At 47.8% G+C, this 23,782-nt stretch overlaps 1 protein-coding gene across 2 annotated transcripts in view; it reads right to left on the reverse strand.

Moving 5' to 3' along the window:
• The window catches only part of DDX1 (DEAD-box helicase 1), a 795,552-nt gene that overhangs the window by 222,617 nt on the left and 549,153 nt on the right, over positions 1-23,782 (reverse strand). The window lies entirely within an intron of this gene.

The raw sequence follows: 23,782 nt of genomic DNA on the forward strand, positions 1-23,782 counted from the left end.
CCAGCTACACAAGTTATCTAATGTGTGACTTTTGTTAAGGGATAGTTAAAGCACAAAGTTGGAGGTAAGAAGAATCTTTCAGGGAGCCCGGCCAGCCAATGTTAATTGAGCAAAAGTCTAGGTGAGCTGGAGCACTTCTTGAAGGGAAGTAAAAGGTCTTGCAATGTTTTAGAAGTCTTTTGTAGAAAAAAAAAAAATCACTATGGCCACAAGCTGGAGGGGCTTGTGAGGGGCACAGTTGCAAGCAACTCTGCAAAAGCAACCAAGACAAGTCTCAACGGAGAGCTAGCAAAGCTACACAACATGAGGTAAGCAAACCCCTTAGTTTACAGTACCTTTGGTTTAAAGAAATTGGTTCCAGCTGGCTTCTGTTCCAGTGTAGGTCGGCAGATGCGGTTGTTCCTGGGCCTCGGTCGTGGGGACAAGAGGAAGGACATTTGGGGTTTCCTGCACTACAAATTGAACGTTGGTGGCAGCAATGGGCAAAATTCAGATCAGCGGCACTTGGCTGTTTCAGCTCCTTGCTGTGGGATGTCTTGACCCACTTTTGCTCCGTCATGCGGCATCACTGTGTTCTGATGGTGCCAAAATAGTAAAATGGCCGCAAAACCCTTGTGCGCACCCAAAACCTCTGAAAATCGCGCTTTGCAACGCACAAAAAGATGGCTGCCCAATCTGCCATGCATGTTGTCAGTGGTGGAACAGAGATCTCACTCCTGAAACATGTCACTGGGCTTCCCAACAAGTGAAAACTGAGTACAGAGGGAAAAGCATTGCTCTGCTAAAGGAAATCCAGAATATTGCTTTAAATCACTTTCTTTGTTCCTGAAACTGCAGAATGCCGGTACAAAACACCCTCAAACATCCACAATTCTTGCTGGGTGCTACAATTCACTTAGTTCAAGAAATCATTGTGAACTTACAATGTCCTGAAAAACTGAAAGCATCAAGGGATTTCTACAGCAAAAGTAGCCTGGCTGTGGATGTCAAAATCTGGGTGCAGTGCCCTCGGCCGCCTGAATGACAGCTGTCAGAAGCCTGCACGATAAACTTTAAACCTATATAAACTGAAATCAAATGTTTGCAATCTAAGTGGCCTGTTACTGAGAGTAACCTATGTTGTAATTATTTGAGCCCATGGCTTAAAATCTGGAAGAGGTGTTCTAGCTGCTCGTTTGAAATCACAAGTTTGTTTTAAGCTAAGGAAAAATGCAACAGAATTAACATTTAAATTTAAGCCTTGCTAAAAGCCACCCAAACTGGAATAACCGCTTTCCGCACAGAGGCAAGGCCTCTCCCTCCAGCTCGTCTCCAGCAGGAAATCACACCTAAGTGATGATTATAGGGTGCGGGAAGAATTTGGTCTGCAGTGGGGAAGGGGACAATGGACATCCTCCAGCTAAAGGACATGCGAGGTGTAAAGGGTCGTAAATGGCCTCTGCCAAGGAACAAACAGGGAGGAGGTTCTCCTGGGGTCCCAGGGAGAGACCAAAGGGGTGGAGCTAAACAACCATTTGTTGCTTAACTGTCAGGTTTTCACATTTTGTACCTCACATTCTTAGGAGAATAGGGTATGTCAAATACTATTCCAGTAAAGTTAGAAAGGGAAGGTGGTTGAAATATTAAACTAGATGCTGTTTTTGAGAATAGAGCATTTCTTTTTAGTTTGTTTTAATTTCCCTTAATTAACTTATTTAGAAAGATGAAAAGCCCCCAAGCCAAGATGGTGAAACACTTTCACAGCAGTGATTGGTTCAGTTTACAGCATGTAACATTAGGATGTCATTTAGAAGGTTAATAACAATTCTCAACAGCCTTTCATTAAAGTATGCATCCGAGTAGGTCATATATTAGTTAGCTCCAGTTAATTTCCACTTTAAGTTACCCTTTTTAAAAGAGTCAAATATCCTTTGAGAGTTCTAAAAGTATAATAGTATAGAAGCCTGCAGTAGAAGAATTCCAGAGTAAATCAGTTTGCTGAGCCAGTGAAGAGCCTTGTTCCTAGAACACTTATAAGCTAAGTGGACTTCTGAATCTTAAGTGAAGACTCTAATTTTTCTGAAATGTTATTCATTTAAAGACTTTAAATAAGCACTTAGTTTTTAGCACTTGAGCTTAAAATCATTTTTTGAGAAGATATAGTGAAGGATTCTTTGATGATAATATATTTATATAAAGAAAGTTCAACAATTCATTTTTTTGTGTATATTAATTTTATCCATACTAATAAGGCGCGCGGTTCGTTTCGCTGTGTTTTTTAACATTTAACAATAATTCTTTAATATATAGATAACTAACGTCTGGTTCGTTTTTGGTTTCGAGCTAGCGCCGCGTACTTCAGTGGATTGCAAGCGCGATTAGAGGAAAAGACCTAACGACGTCGCGCGTGTGTCGTGGCCATTTTGAGTTTTCATTGTTTTCCTCATTTTTGATACGTAGTAGTAACGGAAGAGAAAGACAATTTAAAGACAGCGTTTTGGGCTCCGTTAACGCAGCGTTTGCGAGCTATTGTTTATTCCTGTTCAATTAAGAGTTCTTTCAAGAGAAGTACAAGTTTAGCAAGAAACATTTTCTAATGTACTTCGTAAAAGGAGTTGGAGCATAAATACATTTTACAGCAGGATTATTTTTTAAAGAGTCTTCAGAGAAACAAAAAGGTAATTACCTTACACATTTCTTTTTAGCATTTATGATTCCTAGTTCACACAACAATTAGACAATAGTAACAATAATGTTTTTCTGTGGATATATTTTGATAATTCATGATTACCAGATACTAAAAAGAGCAAGTTAGCAGAAAGACAAATAGAAGAGATATCACTAGAGGATCTACAGTCAACATACATCTCTTTGAAGTAGCCTATTAGCAAATCAAGCTTAGGCAACAGGTAAAAGTTATTTGGGAAAATATAATAGCGAGTGGTCAGTAGTGATTAGAAGACTGATTCATTTAAAGTTGTATTTTCTTTTAGGATCATCCCATTTGAGCTAAACTTTCCATGAAGACGGTCTGAAGTACCTGCAGTGGGAGTTCTTGTCTTTTGTTGTTTTATCCATTCCCCTTGGGTTTGCCTGGCCAATGGTCTTAAGAAGCAGGATTGTTGAGCAGGCAGGCTTAGGGGGCTAGGTGGGCCAGCTTCACTCCTGCAGGATCCACTACTTCAGTTTTCCTGTCAGAATGAAAGGCCCACGGATTTGATCCTGCCTGTGAGTGAAGATGGACCCAGAGTCAGGGTTGAGTTTGGTAACTTTGGAAAAGATAGTATTAGAATTAAAGACAGAATTAAAAGAGACTAGAAAGGAGACTTTGTCCCTGGGAATTAAGATGGAGGAGTTGAATAGTAAAGTGAGAAAGGGGGATTTAGCAGAAGCTTCAGGTTTTAGCTTTGGACTAGAGAGTGAAGAGAGAGAACCACCCACTTTGTATCCAGAAGGAATTTAAGTCAAAGGATCTAGAGTAGCTAAAGAAAAAAAAAGTGGGGACTTTTTTTCAGGAGGTACAATAGTATCTACCCCATTAGCTCCCCCAGAACGATTTGGAGGGGATTTCAAAAGATTCAAATCATTCATTATGCAGTGTGAATTACACTATATGTGCCGACCAGAAGCATTTCCCACAGAAACTTCTAGAGTAGCCTTTTTGATTTCTTATCTCACAGGAGAAGCGGCAGCTTGGTCAGTTCCTTTGGTAGAAAGAAGAGCAGCAGAGTTACATGATTGGTTGGAGTTTAAGGTGATCTTTGGAAAGATGTTTGACAGAACACATTCCCAAAGTGTTGATGGATAGCTTTTAGAATTACGTCAAGGAAATCGGGAATTGGTTTCTTACATCACACATTTTAGAGGATTAGTGTTAGAAAGTGGTTGGCCAGAGGAAAAAAGGGCTTCCATTTTTTTAGAGAGGTCTTAGGGATGAGTTGAAGGATGCTTTATCAAACATTGTTGAGAGACCTACCTCTAGTGAAGATCTGATTAACTTGGTTATTCAATTAGATATGAGATTGGGAGAGAGAAGATTGGAAAAGCGAAGGAATTTTTCTGAGAATAAGGTTTGGTTCAGAAGTAAACGTCCTAGAACAGAGCAAGGAAAATCAAAACATTTTGCTCCTGGGTCCCAGGGAGAGACCAAAGGGGTGGAGCTAAACAACCATTTGTTGCTTAACAAGGACAAAATACACATTGTAAAAAGACTGATGACTTACTATGTAAAATTGTGCAAAATATAGAAATAACAGCATTGTTAATGTGATTTCTGGATGCACGGGTGAAAAGGCGCCAGAACTCTGACATGTTCTGGGAAGAAACGGCGGAAAATGTGATATTACACAAAATGTATTTCGGATAGAAGTATGAAACTTTATACACATATGCCCATGTTCAACGCACACATTTGTAGAAATTTGCTCCTAAATTGGACATTGTGTTACGGATGAAAAGGGCATAATTCTGTGAAAAGCAGACACAAGATCCCTCAGCGACGGGGTTGGAAGGAGTAGCTGCTACACAAAATATGTAATCTGTACATATGATTGTTATAGAGGTTGCACATGTGGAAATATGTATTGTACCAAAAGTAGATTGTGTTCAAGGAGCTAGGGGTGGATTCTAAGCCTCAAACCCACACCATAAAGGTGACACCCTGTTTTTCTCCTCCTATCAAGGAAGTGAGGAGACCCTGACCAATCCCCCTGTCAAAGGGGCGAGTTTAGGATAAACCAGCACACCCCTCCCTTCATCAAAGCCTAAATAGAGACAGCAGGGGGTAGATCAAGACACACACAGATCCACCCACTATCCCGACGCTGGCGGAGCACCCTGATGCAGGACTATCCATCTTCCTTGCTCCACACTCCAGAAACTTGGCAAAGCAGAAAGGCCCATTGCATAGCAGAACCCTTTTCAGCTAGGCCTTAAATTTCCAGAACCAGAACCAACCCCAGTGTCCTAAGTAGGGTGTTCTCTAGGCTTGAAGAGCAGTTCTCGCTTAGCAAGAGTATACCAGCGTGATGCATGTCACAATCCACCTTGAGATAGCTATTTTAGAGACAGGATCCCCTTCTCTACCAGCTGCCACTGAAACAAAAAACTGGTTTGTCTTCCTCAGTGGTTTTGTTTTTTCCAGGTAAAACATGACTGCCCTGCGCACATCTAGTCTAGTATTTTGGCCATGCTAGTGGGATTCCGGAAGAAAGTAGGTAGTTCAAATGATTGGTTCACATGGAACTTCGAGATGAATTTAGGTGCAAATCTGGGATGAGTGCGCATAACCACCTTATCCCTGTGAACTGTAACAAAAGGGTCTAGAAATGAAAGGCCCAGTAGTTCGCTAACCCATCTAATGGAAGTGATAGCCACTTGGAAGGCTGTCTTGTAAGCAAGGTCTTTTAGACTTGCTTTATGCATTGGTTCAAAGGGAGACCCCATGAGTGTGGTCAAAACATTTAGATCCCATCCGGGAGCTGGGTTAGGTAGGGGGTGGGCTGGGGTTTGGGGTGAATTCTCTTAACCCCTTCCATAAAAACCTTAACAGATATTTTCCACCACAACACTTTCTGTTGTGACGTAGTGTAGGCCGATAGAGCAGCTAGATGAACCTTTAGGGAATTAAAAACCAAACCTGAGTCTAACAAATGAGTTAGGTACAACACAATGTGGGTAGGCAAGCAGTCAATGGGATCGACGCCCTTGGTTTTACACCAGATGACAAAGCGTTTCCACTTACTGGAATAGCAATAACGAGTGTTAGGTTTTCTAGCCTCCCTGAGTATGTCCATGCATCTCCGAGGGAGTTGAAGGTGTCCAAACTCTATGACCTCAGGAGCCAGGCCGCTAAATTCAGAGTTTGCGGGCATGAGTGTAGTGTCTCCCCTCTGTCCTGAGACATGTTGTACGAGCATTTCCATTAGATGAGCGAACCAGGGTTGGTGGGCCCACATGGGGGCCACCAAAATCCTGGTAACTGGTTCCTGGTGCATCTTGTGCACTATCTTGTTGAGTAGGGGAGTCTGGGGGGCGGGTGGGGGCTTTGGGGAGCGTAGACACATTCCCCTGACCATGTTATCCAGAGTCAGTTCCCCTTGGAGCAGTTCTGGGGATACCTGGAGGTTTAGTCATGGCATTGGGCATTCTCCTGAGTAGCGAACAGGTCGATTTCTGGGAAGCCCCATTCTGCGAAGACGTTGGAGACTAGGTCTTCGTGCAGACGCCATTCGTATTCTAAGGGCAGTGGGAAGTCTCTGCTGAGTACGTCCACTAAAAGATTGAGTTCTCCTGGAACGTGTTGGGACAGTAGGAACATCTTGTGTTTGAGAGCCCACATCCAAATGTTCTGGGAAAGCTTGGATAGCCCTGAGAGTGTGTGCCCCCTGTTTATGTAATACATGGCTTTGGTGCCGTCTGTCAGGACCAGAACTGTCTTCCCCTATAGCTGTGTCTGAAAGGCCTTCAGTGCTTTGAATACCGCTAACTGCTCTAACAGATTTATATGGTTGGATGCTACTTGTGGGGACCACACTCCATGCGCTGTCTGATGAAGCAGCTGTGCCCCATACCCCGTGAGAGATGTCCGTCGTGAGAGTGGCTTCTACTGCAGGGGTGGTGAAGGTTTTCCCCTTCAAGAGGTTTTCCCTCGACCACCACTGCAGAGAGAGAGATAGCGAGGGCTGGTGAGAAAACTACCAGATCTTCCCATTGTCTGCTGGCCTGGCACCACTGGCTGTTGAAACAACCTAAACTACCTATTGCTAGGCAGTAAGCCCAAATGCACTCCTACCGAATCTTCGTTCGGGAGTTAAATGTTGACTCTTAGTTGATCAATTGATACTCTCATGTGGAAAGAGTGTTAATTGAGTCTTGACTTTAACAAATTACAAAATAGAAAATACATAACATCAATAAAGGGTAAATCGGGCATGTAAGATCACTTATGTAACCAATTATACAGATCTGGTACTGACCAATACTTTTTGATACTTTTTAATAGACCTCTCAAGGTCTGTTTTTTCAAACAAATGAACAATGTACAAAAGAATTATTCAGACAATGGTGAAGCATCCAGGAATTCTCATTCCAATTAACAAACAGAGTATATCCTGGTTTGTAAAGGTACATAAATGCAACAAAAGCAGAAAGCAAGTAGCTCAAAGCCTAGCATTATTATTCACATCCTGTAAATGTTCAAAGGGACATGTATATATTTCATTAACCAATTGTAAACCAGCGATATAAATTTAACAAACAGCAATAAGTTCACTCTTGGGGTTTTGTATTGTGAAGTAACACCATTCAGGGAAGCCCCTTTTAATAGGTGACATAGGTAACCAACGCGTTTCGGATCGAATGATCCATCTTCAGGGTGGGGACTTCACTGTTCCTGTATGTAGTAGGGTAGTGATTGTTAAATGCGTTCTAAAAGCCTTTCCTGCGGGGAATTCAAAAGAATAAACATTACCATTTAAGCTAATCAGTGAGGTTAACTGATATAATTTTGAACCGAAATAAGTAGAGAGGTAATGGGTACTAACCTCAATCTGAGGCTGATAAAGTTCCAATTCAGACCCAGTCAACAGCTGTAATGCGCCGGAGGCCGGGAAGTGACAGAATGCGGCCGGGACACCCTATAAGGAATAGTAACAGAGTAATGATCAGACCAAACAGTCGTGAGTCATCTAGATGGTCATAACAAAGTTTTCTCAACGAGCTATGTCTAAGCTATCCACCGAGGGGATAGAAATAGATATTAAATGTATATAGGAGCGCCAGCCTGGTATCTCGCTACGAGATACATGAAGTTCAATGCATCACGCCAAGTGTAAAAAGGCGGGTGCAAAAAAGTGCAGACGCAGGTGCGCCGTCCAAACGGAGTCTAAAGACCTACCTAGGTTGCAGATAAACACCGAGTGAGCCGACCGCTGTAAGCGTAGCGGCTCCACTACGGTAGGCATTAGTTGTTGTCCCGGTAACCCCACGCATGCGCGTTGGGCCAGCCGGGAAATCCGCCATATTGGTGTGGGCCACTCATCGCAGAGAGAGGAGCTCCATAGAGTAATAGGTAAGAGGACCTTGGAATCAATGTAACCCATGTAGCGGGGTCTCTATATTAAATATGTAGAGGAAAGCACTCAAACAGAAATTGATTACTCTGGGATGCGAGTGGGGGCACCACCGCGAAACCAAAAGGATTCGCGGGGTGCCCCCATCTCGCATCAATCTAAATGACAATTCCATGGGGGGGTATCTCAGGTGGCCGCATCTCTGTACTAAAAAGAGGTATTGAACTGGCGAGTCAAGCCAATATAACTATGTGCATTCCTAATCTACTAATCACCAAGTGACAAAGTCATAGAGTAAATGTATCGACAAGTCCATGGTGACGAATCGAGTGGACAAAGAGGGGAATATGTGATATCACACAATCTAGTTCTTAAGGACACAGGCTCTAGGTATTTGAGAACGAAAACCTAATAAGGAATATAGAGAGTGGAAATATGAGCTCAGAGTCACAATGGCGTGGGGACAACCCTATTTACCGCTTGGGGTGAGGCATTGTAGTCCATGAAACAATCATATGTCAGTTACCCTTGCAGCTGGGCGGACATTGTGGCGATTCAGGCTAATTTATACAAAGCACATTAAATCAAATTCAACATTCATCCCCCGAGGGTGCAGTGAGTCTAGAAGATCAATCCATAGTATTTCACGTTATGCTAATTTCCGTTGTATATCTCCCCCCCTGGTACCTGATGTCACTTGTTCTAAAATAACACATTTTAACTGCGCCACCGTGTGGCGTGCCTCTGTAAAGTGCAATGAAACAGGTGATTTGGGACTCTTGTTCCGAATATTGGACTTATGCTCAGTCCATCTTGTTTTCGCTTTCCGAGTAGTCATTCCTACATAATAGAGTCCACATGGACATTTCAGTGCATATATCACATTTTGAGCATCACAGGTACAGGAGTGTTTTAATTGTAAAGGTTTGCCAGAATGGGGGTGTGTAATGTGATTGCCCTTTATGATGTTGCCACAGTGTTGACAATTGTGGCATGGAATAGTGCCTTTGTGTTGGGTGGACGGACCCCCAACTGGGATCTCAGCTTTCACTAGGGTCTTTCGTATAGATTTGCTATTTCTATAGGCAAACGTTGGAGGATCAGGGAAAAGATGTTGCAATTGTGGGTCCAATTGTAGCATGGGCCAGTTTTTTTTGATGGCTTTCTTAATTCTTGTGCTCTGGACCGAGTAGGTGGTAACATATGTCAGTGTTTCTCGAGATTTTGTTGGTTTCGGTACTAGTAGTGAGTCCCTGTTTATCTCACGGACCTTTCCTGATACATCTGAGATCAATGTAGAGTCGTATCCTCTTGCTGTGAATTTATTTTCCAGTGTAATCACCTGACGTTCATATTCAGTGGGTTCTGAGATGTTCCTCCTATAACGTAGAAATTGACTCAGTGGCACACTGTCAATGGTTCGTTTAGGATGGAAACTTGTGGCGAGTAATAGACTATTCCTGTCAGTTGGTTTGGTGTAAATCCTGGTCTCCAATTTAGCTCCAGCCACGTAAATTTCCACATCCAGGAAATGTATGGTTGTTGTACTTGTCTCTGTAGTAAACCTAATGCGTGGATTCATCCGATTCATCATGTCAAAGAAATTGACCAATTCGTCTTGAGGACCAGTCCATACCCCAAAGACGTCATCAATGTATCTCACGTACAGGGATAGGCGTCTCATCCATCTTGGTGATGTAAGAACATGTTCGTATTCCAGATAGTACATAAATGCATTGGCATAGCACGGTGCCATAGCTGCACCCATGCTTGTGCCTGAAATTTGGATAAAGTATCTATCCTGAAACTTAAAAAAGTTGTTATTAAGTACCAATTTCAAGAGGGAGAGAATGAACAGCCGGTCTCCTTGACATTTGTCCGATCTCAAAATAAGCCATTCTATAGCTTCTAGGCCAGCTTCATGGGCAATATTTGTGTATAAGGACGTAACGTCCATAGTAAATAATATATCTCTCCCTTCCACAAACTGCGTGTTCTTCAACAGTTGCAGGAAGTGCATGGTGTCCTTCACATAAGTCGGCGTCTCTTGGACCAAGGGTTGAAGTATTTTGTCCAGATATTGTGCCAAAGGTTCAAGGATGCTATTAGTAGCTGCTATAATGGGGCGGCCTGGAGGTTTTAACAGTCTCTTATGGATTTTAGGTAAGATATACATCACCGGCATGATGGGATGTTTATTGTCGAGAAACCGGCGTGTTTTCTCAGAGATTACGTCATTCTCTTCGGCCTCATCCAGGACTTTTTCAATCAGAGCTCGCACTGTTTCTGTTGGGTTCATAGGGACCTCAAGGTAAGTTTCCTCGTCTCTTAATTGGCCTTCAATTTCATCGAGGTAATCCTGTTTGTCCATCAGGACTAGGGCTCCTCCCTTATCTGCTGGTTTGAAGATGATAGTTTGATTGTCTAATAGATTTTTCAATGTCTGGCGTTCGATTTTAGTGAAGTTTCCTTGAGCCTTAGTTTTGAATCGTATCTTCTTGAAGTCTTCAAGTACGGTCTTCTCAAAAGTGGATAGTATATGGTTATGTATTGGGGGATTAAAAGTACTTTTAGGAGTAAGCTCTAGGAATTCATGTGGCAATATTGACTATCAGGGTTTCTTCGTCTGCTGGAAGACTATAAGTTGGACATAGTCTATAGCTGGCAAGCCTATTACGGGTATAACCCGAATAAACAGAATAGTAGCAATCCACGGAAGACCGGACACCCCTCGATTGGGAACACCTCTTCTGACGCTTCCAGCACAGAACTAGACGCCATATCAGGTCAGACCGCGGAAACAACACAAGGTCCCTCAGCCAGCGAGCCCACGAACCATGAAGCTACGACTTCCCCTTTTTTAGAAAAAAGCCGACTCGAAGAGGACAAATGAAAAAATCCACAGAGAAAGAAGGGGACGAAGAAACCCTGATAGTCAATATTTCGTCATACCATCTCTCGAAGATGGAGACACAAGTTCTGAGGAAAGGTTTATCCTTTGTTCCAATGAATAGCAGTACCTTATTGAGGGAAAAGATTGATTTCTTTAAACTTATGCGCAAATTGAAGCTTAAAGTATTCTTCAACTCTCTGGAAGAAGACAACATCGAAAAGGAACCACATGAATTCCTAGAGCTTACTCCTAAAAGTACTTTTAATCCCCCAATACATAACCATATACTATCCACTTTTGAGAAGACCGTACTTGAAGACTTCAAGAAGATACGATTCAAAACTAAGGCTCAAGGAAACTTCACTAAAATCGAACGCCAGACATTGAAAAATCTATTAGACAATCAAACTATCATCTTCAAACCAGCAGATAAGGGAGGAGCCCTAGTCCTGATGGACAAACAGGATTACCTCGATGAAATTGAAGGCCAATTAAGAGACGAGGAAACTTACCTTGAGGTCCCTATGAACCCAACAGTGCGAGCTCTGATTGAAAAAGTCCTGGATGAGGCCGAAGAGAATGACGTAATCTCTGAGAAAACACGCCGGTTTCTCGACAATAAACATCCCATCATGCCGGTGATGTATATCTTACCTAAAATCCATAAGAGACTGTTAAAACCTCCAGGCCGCCCCATTATAGCAGCTACTAATAGCATCCTTGAACCTTTGGCACAATATCTGGACAAAATACTTCAACCCTTGGTCCAAGAGACGCCGACTTATGTGAAGGACACCATGCACTTCCTGCAACTGTTGAAGAACACGCAGTTTGTGGAAGGGAGAGATATATTATTTACTATGGACGTTACGTCCTTATACACAAATATTGCCCATGAAGCTGGCCTAGAAGCTATAGAATGGCTTATTTTGAGATCGGACAAATGTCAAGGAGACCGGCTGTTCATTCTCTCCCTCTTGAAATTGGTACTTAATAACAACTTTTTTAAGTTTCAGGATAGATACTTTATCCAAATTTCAGGCACAAGCATGGGTGCAGCTATGGCACCGTGCTATGCCAATGCATTTATGTACTATCTGGAATACGAACATGTTCTTACATCACCAAGATGGATGAGACACCTATCCCTGTACGTGAGATACATTGATGACGTCTTTGGGGTATGGACTGGTCCTCAAGACGAATTGGTCAATTTCTTTGACATGATGAATCGGATGAATCCACGCATTAGGTTTACTACAGAGACAAGTACAACAACCATACATTTCCTGGATGTGGAAATTTACGTGGCTGGAGCTAAATTGGAGACCAGGATTTACACCAAACCAACTGACAGGAATAGTCTATTACTCGCCACAAGTTTCCATCCTAAACGAACCATTGACAGTGTGCCACTGAGTCAATTTTACGTTATAGGAGGAACATCTCAGAACCCACTGAATATGAACGTCAGGTGATTACACTGGAAAATAAATTCACAGCAAGAGGATACGACTCTACATTGATCTCAGATGTATCAGGAAAGGTCCGTGAGATAAACAGGGACTCACTACTAGTACCGAAACCAACAAAATCTCGAGAAACACTGACATATGTTACCACCTACTCGGTCCAGAGCACAAGAATTAAGAAAGCCATCAAAAAAAACTGGCCCATGCTACAATTGGACCCACAATTGCAACATCTTTTCCCTGATCCTCCAACGTTTGCCTATAGAAATAGCAAATCTATACGAAAGACCCTAGTGAAAGCTGAGATCCCAGTTGGGGGTCCGTCCACCCAACACAAAGGCACTATTCCATGCCACAATTGTCAACACTGTGGCAACATCATAAAGGGCAATCACATTACACACCCCCATTCTGGCAAACCTTTACAATTAAAACACTCCTGTACCTGTGATGCTCAAAATGTGATATATGCACTGAAATGTCCATGTGGACTCTATTATGTAGGAATGACTACTCGGAAAGCGAAAACAAGATGGACTGAGCATAAGTCCAATATTCGGAACAAGAGTCCCAAATCACCTGTTTCATTGCACTTTACAGAGGCACGCCACACGGTGGCGCAGTTAAAATGTGTTATTTTAGAACAAGTGACATCAGGTACCAGGGGGGGAGATATACAACGGAAATTAGCACAACGTGAAATACTATGGATTGATCTTCTAGACTCACTGCACCCTCGGGGGATGAATGTTGAATTTGATTTAATGTGCTTTGTATAAATTAGCCTGAATCGCCACAATGTCCGCCCAGCTGCAAGGGTAACTGACATATGATTGTTTCATGGACTACAATGCCTCACCCCAAGCGGTAAATACGGTTGTCCCCACGCCATTGTGACTCTGAGCTCATATTTCCACTCTCTATATTCCTTATTAGGTTTTCGTTCTCAAATACCTAGAGCCTGTGTCCTTAACAACTAGATTGTGTGATATCACATATTCCCCTCTTTGTCCACTCGATTCGTCACCATGGACTTGTCGATACATTTACTCTATGACTTTGTCACTTGGTGATTAGTAGATTAGGAATGCACATAGCTATATTGGCTTGACTCGCCAGTTCAATACCTCTTTTTAGTACAGAGATGCGGCCACCTGAGATACCCCCCCATGAAATTGTCATTTAGATTGATGCGAGATGGGGGCACCCCGCGAATCCTTTTGGTTTCGCGGTGGTGCCCCCACTCGCATCCCAGAGTAATCAATTTCTGTTTGAGTGCTTTCCTCTACATATTTAATATAGAGACCCCGCTACATGGGTTACATTGATTCCAAGGTCCTCTTACCTATTACTCTATGGAGCTCCTCTCTCTGCGATGAGTGGCCCACACCAATATGGCGGATTTCCCGGCTGGCCCAACGCGCATGCGTGGGGTTACCGGGACAACAACTAATGCCTACCGTAGTGGAGCCGCTACGCTTACAGCGGTCGGCTCACTCGGTGTTTATCTGCAACCTAGGTAGGTCTTTAGACTCCGTTTGGACGGCGCACCTGCGTCTGCACTTTTTTGCACCCGCCTTTTTACACTTGGCGTGATGCATTGAACTTCATGTATCTCGTAGCGAGATACCAGGCTGGCGCTCCTATATACATTTAATATCCGTTTCTATCCCCTCGGTGGATAGCTTAGACATAGCTCGTTGAGAAAACTTTGTTATGACCATCTAGATGACTCACGACTGTTTGGTCTGATCATTACTCTGTTACTATTCCTTATAGGGTGTCCCGGCCGCATTCTGTCACTTCCCGGCCTCCGGCGCATTACAGCTGTTAACTGGGTCTGAATTGGAACTTTATCAGCCTCAGATTGAGGTTAGTACCCATTACCTCTCTACTTATTTCGGTTCAAAATTATATCAGTTAACCTCACTGATTAGCTTAAATGGTAATGTTTATTCTTTTGAATTCCCTGCAGGAAAGGCTTTTAGAACGCATTTAACAATCACTACCCTACTACATACAGGAACAGTGAAGTCCCCACCCTGAAGATGGATCATTCGATCCGAAACGCGTTGGTTACCTATGTCACCTATTAAAAGGGGCTTCCCTGAATGGTGTTACTTCACAATACAAAACCCCAAGAGTGAACTTATTGCTGTTTGTTAAATTTATATCGCTGGTTTACAATTGGTTAATGAAATATATACATGTCCCTTTGAACATTTACAGGATGTGAATAATAATGCTAGGCTTTGAGCTACTTGCTTTCTGCTTTTGTTGCATTTATGTACCTTTACAAACCAGGATATACTCTGTTTGTTAATTGGAATGAGAATTCCTGGATGCTTCACCATTGTCTGAATAATTCTTTTGTACATTGTTCATTTGTTTGAAAAAACAGACCTTGAGAGGTCTATTAAAAAGTATCAAAAAGTATTGGTCAGTACCAGATCTGTATAATTGGTTACATAAGTGATCTTACATGCCCGATTTACCCTTTATTGATGTTATGTATTTTCTATTTTGTAATTTGTTAAAGTCAAGACTCAATTAACACTCTTTCCACATGAGAGTATCAATTGATCAACTAAGAGTCAACATTTAACTCCCGAACGAAGATTCGGTAGGAGTGCATTTGGGCTTACTGCCTAGCAATAGGTAGTTTAGGTTGTTTAGATATTTTGTCCCAAGTGGTCTTGTGACGTTAGCCCGCCTGCACCTGAAATTTCACCATAAAATTCATTGACATTATTTCTTTATTTAATAGTGTGAACTAACACCTTTGGTGTGCTTCTACTCCACATCAATTATCCTGATTTACATTAGCTGTGCATTCCCACCCCATAGTTCTCTTGTGTTTTCCACCACTGGCTGTTGAGCCACTCTTGCATGGGACGCATGCGCAGCCGCGCGTGGGGAACTAAGTAAATCCATGACGTCATCATACCTAGCAAGCGCATGGCCTTGCGTACAGTCACTTCCCGACTGGCTACATATTGAGGGATCTGAGAAAGCATGTTCTGAACCCTCTCGTTGAAGGGGAAGACGAGGCTGTCTTTTGCCCATATTAGAGCCCCTAGAAAATGATTGACTTGACTGGCGTCTAAGCTGGATTTTTTCTCGATGGAGAATCCCAGACTGAACAGGAGGTGTATTGTCTTCGGAGCATTCAATAGGCATGTTTCGTAAGAGTCGCCTGTTATGAGCCAGTCGTCGAGGTAAAAGTAAACTGGGACGGATAGTCTGCGCAGGTGTGCTGCCGCAACTGCCAGGACCTTTGTAAACACCCTTGGTGCCGAGGCAATGCCGAAGGGGAGGACTTTGAATTGATAGTGCTTGTCCTCTATCATGAACCTTGATATTTTCTGTGCGCTGGCAACATTGAAATATGCAAGTATGCATCTTTCATGTCCAGCGTTGCCATGTAATTCTCCTGTTTCAACAGTGGGATTACTTCCTGCAGAATTAACATACAAAACTTGAGGTTTGACAAATTTGTTCGCTGGGCGCAAGTCTAGTACAGGGCGCATGGTGAGGTCCTTTTAGGGTACAAGGAAGTACACTGAATAAATACCCTTGTTTACCTGAAGAATTGGGACGGCTTCTATGGCGTCCTTTTCTAGAAGTGTTTCCACCTCTTGTTTCAGGATTCATATATGGTCTGGCGTCTTGTCTTGGGCGCCTGAACTGTGGTGGTCAGGCGAATTCCATGCAGTACCCGTGGGCGACCGTCTTGAGAACCCACTGGTCTGACGTTATCCCCTCCCATGCCGAAAAGAAAGATGTTAAGCGCCCCCCGACCGGGGTGACATGGGAGGGGACCTGGATCTGTAGGTCATTTCAAGCCGGAGGCTGTGGTTCCCCTGGAGTTGGGACCTCTGCCTCTGCCCTTCCTGCGCCGCCGCCACCTAGGTGGATAGTTGGCGGGGGTGCTAGAAGCCTGACCTGAGTTCCATGTGTTTCCCATATTATACTGGTTTTGTGTAGAACGGGTTTGCCCCGAAAGGACCAACGGGAACCGCCCCTCCCCCCCCCCCTTTGGGGGGGTGGGGGGTGGGGGGGGGGGGGGGAGGTTTTTGGGTGATTTTCTGCAGGGATTGAATAGTCTCATGCTCCATTTTGGCAGTCTCGAGGGCCTCGTCGACTGCTTTACCAAAGAGATTTGATTCCTCAATAGGCTTATTAATAAGAGCAGCGTGCGTCTCTGGCTTGAAACCCGAGTTTCGGAGCCAAGCGTGCCGTTTGAGCATGGTGCCCTGGGCTAGGGATCTTCCTGCCGTCTCTGCAGTATCCATAGTATTTTTTAGTACATTTTGGTTGACCTGCCTGCCCTCGGCCACTATGGCGAGTAGGAACAAGTTACTTACCTGTAACTGTTGTTCTCCAGCATGGGTCTGGCATGGATTCACATGCTCATGAATATTCCCCGTCGTCAGGCTGGGAATCCTCGGTAAAGAAAAAACCAGTATCAGTTTCGTTTCTGATCTGTCTTTCGTAGTAATAACCAATCACTGGTCTCTGCGTCATACTGACCACAGCCAATGACTGCCCTCTACCTAAGCACCGCCTCTGGCAGCCATCTTCAGATTTGGAAGCACGTGAAGTGGCAGTATGACCAAGTGAAGAGCCGCAGAGGGGTAGGCGGGAGGGTTCGCATGTGAATCCATGCCAGACCCATGCTGGAGAACAACAGTTACAGGTAAGTAACTTGTTCCTTCTCCAGCATGGGGTCTGGCATGGATTCACATGCTCATGAATAAAGAATACATAGCAGTACACACATGCACAACCACGGGAGGTGGCAAAGGCTCAACATTAAGCATCTTACCTCCTCACCAGGCTCACCTCAGGCGAACAGGTTGCGCAGCACTGCTTGGCCGACCCTGGACTCCTCCCTGGAATCCCGGTCGACGCAGTAGAATTTCGTGAAGGTGTGCGTCGACCTCCACGTAGCAGCCCTGCATATGTCCAGCAGGGGCACACCAGATAGGAACGCCGTGGTAGCTGCGATCGCTCTGGTGGAATGGGCTCTCGGACGGCCAGGCAGCGGTCGGTTTGCCAACCGGTGACAGTACATGATACAGCCGGAGAGCCATCTGGAGATGGAAGCCTTCGAGAGAGCCTTCCCCTGATTGACAGGTCCAAAGTTCACAAAGAGTTGTGACGTCTTCCGAAACCCCTTCGTGCGGTCCACGTAGAACTTCAGCGCTCTAGCTACATCCAGCGAGTGCAAAGTCCTCTCAGCCGGCGACGAAGGCGACGGGAAGAACACAGGTAACACCAAGGGTTCGTTGAGATGGAAGTCCGACGGTACCTTGGGCATGAAGGAGGGGTGCGTCCTGAGCACTACCCTCGTGTCGTGGAAAGTCAAGTACGGGGCCTTGCAGGAAAGGGCCTGGATCTCTCCCACTCGTCGTGCGGAGGTGATGGCCACAAGAAAAGCTGTTTTCCACGATAGAAACTTCAACGGGGCCGAGTGCAGAGGCTCGAACGGAGGTCCCATGAGCTTGGTCAGCACCACGTTGAGCTCCCACGCCGGGGCCGGAGCCTTCACCGGCGGGAACGATCTGAACAGTCCCTTCATGAACTCTTTCACCAGACGATGAGACCACAAGGACGTCCGCCCCGTGGTTCTGGTGTATCGGGAGATCGCAGCAAGATGAATCTTGATGGACGCGTGTGCCAAACCAGCTTTGGCCAGCGTCAGCAGGTACGGCAGTACTTGGGGAGCCGTAATCCGTAGAGGGTTAATCTTCTGTGCGTGGCACCAGACAGAGAACCTCTTCCATTTGTGTCCGTAGCATTTAAGAGTCGAGGACGCCCTGGCCTTTGCAAGAACCTCTCTGCAATCGGCCGGTATGTCGTATCCTCCAAACTCTAGCGCTGCAGGAGCCAGGCCTGCAAGTTCAGCGACTTCGGGTCGTGGTGGAGGATGGCGCCTCCTTCCCTGGAGAGTAGATCCGCGTCCGCCGGCAGCTTGATCGGCGGGGACGCTGACAAGTCCAGAAGGTCCGGGAACCATATCTGCCTCGGCCACGCAGGTGCGACGAGGATCATCCTGCACCGTGACCTCTTGAGCTGGTTGACGAGCCGGATTAGCAGAGGCAAGGGAGGGAACGCGTAGAGGAACAGGCCCTCCCAGGGGAACGAGAAAGCATCGCCCATGCTCCTCGTCTGGGGAAACCTGCTGGCGAACCTCCGGCACTTGGTGTTCGTCGCCGTCGCGAACAGGTCGATCTGGGGTGTGCCCCACCGTCGGAAGAGGCGATCCACCAGATCCTGCCGTAGTTCCCACTCGTGGCACGAGCGCAGCTCCCTGCTGAGTGAGTCGGCGATGGTGTTTTTTATCCCTGCCAGATGAAACGGCACCAGAAAAATCCCTTGGGCGACGGCCCAATGCCACAGGTCCTGCGCCTCCTTGGACAGCGCTGGGGACCTGGTTCCGCCCTGTTTCCTGATGTAAAACATGGTGGTGGTGTTGTCGGTGAAGATCCTCACCACCTTGCCCTTGAGGGACGGAAGGAAGGACCTGAGGGCCCAAAACACTGCACGGAGCTCCAGGACGTTGATATGCAGGGACTTCTCCGTCGGGAGCCAGAGTCCCCTCGCGTGCAGATTTTCGGTGTGCGCTCCCCACCCTTCCAGGGAGGCATCCGTGGTCACAGTCTCCTGGTGGGCTGGGGTCTGGAAGTCCATGCCCGCCGTCAGATGCGCGCGGGTGCCCCACCACCGTATCGCTCGTCGGAAACTCTCGTCGAGCTTGATCCTTTCCTCGAAGCTGCCCGTCGTCTGGATCCAGCGCGCATCCAGGAATTCTTGCAACGGGCGCATCCGGAGCCTGCACATGGGAATGAGGTAGATGCAGGAAGACATCATCCCGAGGAGGGACTTGATGGATCTCACTTTGGCCGCGTCGGCCACCAACATCCGTTGCACCTTGCCCAAGATGGTCCTGGTCCTCTCCTTGGACGGGGAGGCCAGAAGGGACACTGTGTCGAGCCTCGCTCCCAGAAACAGTGCGACTTGCGCGGGCACCAGGTGGGATTTGGCGTAGTTCACGGAGAATCCCAGGTCCGTGAGGAGTTGGACGGTCCTTGCCGTGTGGACCACGGCGAGCTCCTTCGTCTTGGCGCGGATGAGCCAGTCGTCCAGGTAGGGGTAGACGTGAATCCCCTCGCGGCGCAGCTGCGCCGCCACCGGTGCGAGGCACTTGGTGAATACCCTGGGTGCCGACCGTAGTCCGAAGGGAAGGGCTTTGAACTGGTAATGACGCCCTTGGACCACGAACCTGAGGAATTTTCGGTGCCCCTTTAGGATGGGAATGTGGAAGTAGGCATCCTCCAAATCCAACGACGATAGGAAGTCTCCTTCCTCCAGTTGACCCAGGACGTGCTGGAGGGTGACCATCCGGAACTTCTGCGCCTTGATGAACTTGTTCAGCCGTCGCAGGTCCAGGATGGGGCGCCATCCTCCCGTCTTCTTCTTCACGAGGAAGTATCGCGAGTAGACTCCGGAGCCCCGAAGCCTCTTTGGGACGAGTTCGATGGCGCCCTTTCTGAGCATCGCCTTTACCTCCAGGAGAAGTTGAGGGACGTGAAGTTCTTTCCTGGCCACGGGGGGGGACGCGCGGGCACCTTCTTTGAAACTCGAGCGCGTGGCCCCGGGCCAGGGCGTCCAGCACCCAACGGTCGGTGGAGATGGACTCCCACACGCTGACGAAGCCCGCCAGCCGGCCTCCCACCGGGGTGCTTCGGTGGGGGCCCGACCCCACGGCCGGTTCAATCCTGCTTGGACGCGGCCTTGCCGCCTTGACCTCCTTGGCGACGACGGCGGGGTCCACTAGACTTGCCTCGTCCTCTGTAGGCCTCTTGCGACGACGAGCGGGCCGCTTGACGGTAGGAAGCGAAACCGCCGCCGGAACCTTTGGAGGCGCCCTTGCCTCCGCCGCTCCGAAAGGGCGTCCGTCGTTGCTGCAGGACTCCAAGGGCCCGGGCCGTCTCAGTATCCGCCTTGATGGCCTGAAGGGAATCGTCCACTGTCTTCCCAAACAGGTTGTTCCCGTCGAAGGGCATGTCCAGGACTCTGGTCTGGACATCCTGCCGAAAGTCCGTAGCTTTGAGCCATCCACGACGTCGAAGGCAAACGCCGTTGCCCAGCTGGCGGAACCCAGTGTCGGCGATGTCCGTCGCCACGGTGATGGCGTGGTCCGAAGCCACTTCACCTTCCTGGAGGATCTCAAGGGCCTCCGCCCTCTTGTCGTCCGGCAGAAAATCCAGCAGGGGAGCCATCTTGTACCAGAGCTCCCTGTCGTAGCGGGCCACGATAACCAAGGCGTTGGCCGCTTTAATCGTCGTCGCTGCCGACGAGATGACTCTACGTCCCATAGCATCCAATTTCTTTCCCTCGCCGTCCGGCGGGGAAGTCGATGTGGAGGCCGCACCCCCCCCGCTTTCTTCCTGGCTGCCGCGGAGACGACGGAGTCAGGGGTAGGCTGCGCCCGGAGGCATAGGGGGGCCGTGTCCGGGACCCGGTACTTTTTCTCGTACCGGTCTCTTCTAGCTGGCGTAGTGGAAGGGTTCTTGAGGAGGGAAAGGCCCTCATCCCAAATGTCGTCCAACAGAGGCACTGCGAGGACCGTCTTCCCCTTGGCCTCGCGCCGCTGATAAAGGAAGCCTTCCTTTTTCTTCTCCTCAGGGCAGAGTTGGAAAAGCTCGGAAGCCCTGGAGATCATGGAGTGGAAAGATCCGATCTCGTCGGGCGGAGAAGCCCTGGTGGGGGGCGACGACGGAAAATCCTCGTCGTATGCCTCGTCGTCCGTACCCGTCGCTGCCGTGTCAGTCCCCGTATCATCCCCTCGGGTGGACGGGGAGGAGGGCTGGACGGGGCGCGACGGTTGAAAAGGAGGTGGAGGATGGATCCTTCTTTTCTTGGTAGGGGGAACACCAGAAGGTCCCGGTTCTGGATCCCCCGACGGGAGAGGTTCCTCCGTCGGTAACGGTAGCCTCGTCCTTATCTCGGTGCATAAGGACTGTATGGCCAACAAAATGGCCGCCGAGTTGTCTCGCGGCGCTGGCAGAGGGGAATCCGACGGGCGAGCAGGGGCCCCGTCGGTATCCTCGACGATGTCGTCGTCGTCACCCGCGTCGGGGTCCATTCCGACGGGCTGGCCTTGTTCCACGCCTAGGCCGTGGCTTAAGACCTCGATCAGCTCCTCTTCTGAGGTTGAGGCCGAATCTACGATGACGCCCTGCCCCCCCTTCTTCTTCCCCACGGAGGGTTTCACGGGGGTCCTATCGATGGGCACAAAAGAAGACTCCCTCCGAGGAGGCAGGGAGATTCTGGGACCTGATGTCGCCACCACTGGCGCAGCCTCCACAGGCTGAGCCAGGGCCGCCGCGACCGTTTCGATAGAGGGCTTGGTCGGATGGATCAAGGCCTTCACCACCTTAGGTGCGCTCACCGCCTTATCCTTGAGGGAGGGGGCACTGCCACGCTCCTCCTCTGCCTTAGAGCTCGACCGGGGCCTCTCCAGGAGCTTCGCCGGGTGCTCGGCCTTCCTCTTACCCGACCCAGAGCGTTGGCTCGTGGTTGATGGTGCCGGGGAGGGTGCGCCCTGCCTGGCGCCCGTAGAGCCCGACCGTTCGGCGCTCCCGGTGCCAGCGGACTCGCGGTGCTTGGCCTTATGTTGGACCCCCGTCGCCGGGGCGCCCTCAAAGGTCTTAGAAGACCGCTCGGGTTTCTTCTTCTCGCCAGACGGGCTCTTACCCTCCAGCCAGTTGGCGAGACGTTGATGACGGTCCTTCATGGTCCGTTCCGACATGTTGCCGCAAAACGCACAATCCTTCTCCACGTGCGTTTTGTCCTCATGAAGGCAGTAAAGGCAGAAAGAGTGTTCGTCTTCCTTAAAGACGTTCTGCAGCTGGCATCCAGGGCAGACCCTGAACAGCTTTCCGGGCGTCGAGCTTCCCTTCTCCTGGGCCATCTCCGAGACCGGGCCTGAGAAGCTTCTGGAGTCCTCCGAAGTGTAGCTCGACGAAATCTTCACCCTTGAGGGGCACAGACGAATCCGACACGGGTCCCCGTTGATCGGATGTAGGATCGGTGGAGCTTGAGGCTCTTTTGACCGAAAGAATTGAAGTTTTTTGTGAAAAAGCGCGAAAAAAAGCACTAACGCTCGAGAGCAATAGCACGAGGATCCCAACACATGAACGTGCGGTAAAAATCTGAAGATGGCTGCCAGAGGCGGTGCTTAGGTAGAGGGCAGTCATTGGCTGTGGTCAGTATGACGCAGAGACCAGTGATTGGTTATTACTACGAAAGACAGATCAGAAACGAAACTGATACTGGTTTTTTCTTTACCGAGGATTCCCAGCCTGACGACGGGGAATATTCATGAGCATGTGAATCCATGCCAGACCCCATGCTGGAGAAATATAGTTCTTGCGGGTTCAGGCACCTCTTGGAGGCTTTCCTGCATTAGTTTCCACTGTACATCAGCATAACTGGCAAGCAGCGTAGTGTTTGCTATGCGTGTGGTAAAAGCAGTTGCCAAGGTGATTCACTTTCCCAAGGCGTACAGCCTCTTTGACTCCTTATCGGGAAGTGCCTCTCCCGTAGCAAGGGGTACTCGCGCCAGTTTCCGGGTGGTGGTAACCACTAGGGAACCGGGGGTGGCATGGCCTTTAATATATTTTGGGTCAGTATGCGATGGCCGAAATAATTTCTCCACCCTTGGATTCACTGCCCTAGTCTGGGCTGGTGTGACTAGGGAAGGAGCCAATCTCCTTTTAGTGGAATTTAGGAGAGGAATGGCTTGGCTGAGGGGGACATTTTTTATGAATGTCCTCCACAAAATCTTGTGTAGGTAAGGCCTCTTGGGTGGCGATCTGAAAAAATGATCGGCCGCCTTCCTTAAGATGGCATTGAAAGGACAGCCCTGTCGGGTGCCTCTGCCCAGTGGGAAGGTCCTAGAGGTCCAGCCATTTACCCTGACCGCAGCCATTGGCGCCTCATACAGCAGCTGAACCCAGCTGAGAAAGGTCTCACCAATGCCCATGCGTCTCATTATCGCCCACAGGCTTACCCACACCGAGTCGAACGCTTTCTCGAAATCAATTGCTAAAAGAGCAAGTGGCGCGTCGAGGCTCAGGGCTCCCCCCCCCCTTCTATTCGCCCTAGCGATTGAACCGCTTGCCCAATGGCTCCGGCAGGTTACTACATGGTCAGGCTTTTGCTGGCCAGACGGATGAGAGGACAGGGTATCCCTATATGCAGATGACCTGCTACTCTATGTCAGCAACCCAGACTACGCATGCCCAATCATAACGACTTTTGGGGAATTCAGTGGACTCAGTTAACTAGGGTAA

This window comes from Ambystoma mexicanum, chromosome 4p (assembly GCF_040938575.1).
Source record: "Ambystoma mexicanum isolate Mex_15411 chromosome 4p, UKY_AmexF1_1, whole genome shotgun sequence".
Taxonomy (NCBI): domain Eukaryota; kingdom Metazoa; phylum Chordata; class Amphibia; order Caudata; family Ambystomatidae; genus Ambystoma; species Ambystoma mexicanum.